Source organism: Lolium rigidum, chromosome 7 (assembly GCF_022539505.1).
Source record: "Lolium rigidum isolate FL_2022 chromosome 7, APGP_CSIRO_Lrig_0.1, whole genome shotgun sequence".
NCBI lineage: Eukaryota > Viridiplantae > Streptophyta > Magnoliopsida > Poales > Poaceae > Lolium > Lolium rigidum.
Genome location: NC_061514.1, coordinates 5,219,665 through 5,222,281, shown reverse-complemented (window position 1 = coordinate 5,222,281; position 2,617 = coordinate 5,219,665). Strand labels below are relative to the sequence as shown.

The window sequence follows — 2,617 nt, the reverse complement described above, 5'->3', positions numbered from 1 at the left end:
CCCCGGGCCCTCTCCTCTATCTCCGGCACGTCCCTGGGCTAGGGACGGACTCCACCGGCAACAACTGCTCACCAGAGGGTCAGGCGCGATGGTGGAGGAGGGCCATGGCGCGGCGGCGGGAAGATGCTGGGAAGAGGGACGACCAGGCGTTGCGGCGGGCAAGGCCATGGCGCGGGCGCGGCGGCAGGTGGCCAGACGCGGCGGCGGTGGCCAAGCACGGGATGGGGTGCTGCAGATAAAACCGCACTCTATCTCCCACTGCCAAACCGACCCGGCGGATCACTAAGCCAACTTGCCCCACATGTCAGATATCCCCACCGTACCAGTCTCCTCTGTTTCCCCTGCCTCAGGTCGAATCGGAGCCGTCGAGCCACCAGCCAACGGTGCGGATGCCTCCTCCCCACCACCAGCCACAGCCAGGAAAAAAAATCTCCCCGTCGCCAACACTAGTCCAGTGCTGTGCACGCTCGCGGCGCGGATCCAACTGACGAGCCCACCAATTCCAGCGCGCGAAACCCTCGCCGGCGATGGCCTCCGCCGTCCTCGCCGGCCGGCGCGGGCCGCACCACTACTGGGCGGAAAATCGCGCCTCGCTGACCACGCCCGTGGCCCCCGCACCAACCCCTAATCCCGGCCGCCACGCCCTCCCGCGCGCCGACACCTCGAAGGCGCCGCCGCCGCCTGCACTGGCCACTCCGGAAGACGGCTACCTGACGTTCGGTTCGACGGGGTTGTCCAACTGCAACGCAATTGCGCTCCGGCAGCGCCTCAGCGGCGAGCTGGGCAAGGTCCTGGCCCTCTTCTCCCGCATCGACACGTGGCAGCGCGAGCTGGAGCGGCAGAACCAGAACCTCTCCGCGCCCCCGGCGAAGCTGCGGGAATCAATGCGGAAGCGGTGCGCGCAGATCCTGGCCAGGCTGCAGAAGGACAAGCGGAGCATCTGGTTCAACTCGCCCGTGCAAGCCGAGGCCCTGGGGCTCCACGACTACCACGCCGTCATCAAGCGCCCCATGGACCTCGGCACCGTCAGGGCCACCGTCGCCGCCAGGAAGCACCCCTCCCACGACGCCTTCGCCGCCGACGTTCGCCTCACACCTTCTCCAACGCGCTGCGGTACAACCCCGCCGGGCACGGCGTCCACACCTTCGCCGGCGACCTCCTCGCCCCGTTCGAGGAGACGTACACGGCGGCCGTCGCTTGGTTCGATCACGAACGCAAGCGCATTGCGCCGGTGAAGGCGGAGCTGCCGCCAGCGCAGGCGAAGCCGAGGGCGGCGAAGGTGCCGAAGCCCAAGGCCAGGGAGCCCAACAAGAGGGAGATGAGCTTGGAGGAGAAGAACGTGCTTAAGGTGGGGCTGGAGAGCTTGCCTGAAGAGAAGATGCATAACGTGATGCAGATTGTGCAGAAGAGGAGTGCCAGCAATCCGGAGCTGCTTGGGGATGCGATTCAGCTGGATATTGACGAAATGGACATCGAGACGCTGTGGGAGCTTGATCGGTTCGTCACCAACTTCAACAAGGCGCTCAACAAGAGCCGACGAGCTGCGATGATGAAATGGGGACAGTGCTGAGATCAACCATGCTGCTGGGTCTGAACTCTGAAGCTGTGAATGGTGCTGTGCCTACATTGGTTGACAATGCTGAAGTTATGGTAATGGCCATAGGAAACAATACGCACTGTCATTGTTTGCAAGTAGTGCATATGCAAATTTTGATTCTCTGTTCTGTTTTGTTATTTACAGGAGGGTGAGAATACTGCGAAGACGACTGTATTGGCTGAGCAGGTGGATGAGTATGTAGATATTGAGGATGAGATGCCAACTGCAGGCAGCAACGAGAGGCAGTGTAGGCGTACCTCCTTGGACCTGCTGTTGGAGTCGGTAGTAGTCGAGCTCGTCGACCACGTCGTCTGCTTCATAGAGGTGATCCTCGAGAAGAGCGAAAGATTCAGCCAGTAGCTTGTTTCCGACCCCCCTCTCTTTCATAGCTGAGATCAGTATCTTGATTCTCCTGATCTGTGACTTGAGCTTCTCGATGTCATCCGCAGGCCCGACTTGTCGAATCCAGGCATCGAGCTTGTCGATCAGGAGGGTTGCAAGGATGGTCTGCACCAGCCATGCAATCGCGGCCTCCATCAGATCCGGCAGCAGCAGCTCGAGCGGTGGTCAATGGAGGAAAAGGTACAAGGATGTTGAGGGAGGGGAGGAAAGCTTTGTGTTTGTATTCTGCATTCCCGAGAACGGCTCCAAGCTCCAGGAAGCTTTAGGGGCTAGTAAGCTTGAAGATAACGGCGATGACGAGTCCACAAAGCAAACTACAAATAGGACGGCTCATTTCCCCCCTCCTCCTCTCTCTATCTGCTACAGGGTTTGAGAGTCACCCGTCGGTGGCCGGGCCGCTCCAGGGCCTCCTCCGCCGGAATAGCCGGCCGGAGCTGGTCAGGAATGGGCGCCGGAGTAGATAGGTGTAGCTGTAGGTTTAGTTCTAGGGTTCTTCTCTGTTTTACCCAAGTGGAGTCTGGCGTTATGCCCTTGGGGGCATGGCCACGGCGGAGCTCGAGCTGCTCCCGGTGGCTGCTGGTGGTGTGGCTGCTGTCCGCGGCGCTCCGTCGGGAGGAG

At 61.3% G+C, this 2,617-nt stretch overlaps 1 pseudogene; it reads left to right on the top strand.

The window, feature by feature from the left end:
* Positions 1 to 527: 527 nt before the first annotated feature.
* LOC124670820 lies at positions 528 to 2,194 on the top strand (annotated as a pseudogene).
* Positions 2,195 to 2,617: the final 423 nt, after the last annotated feature.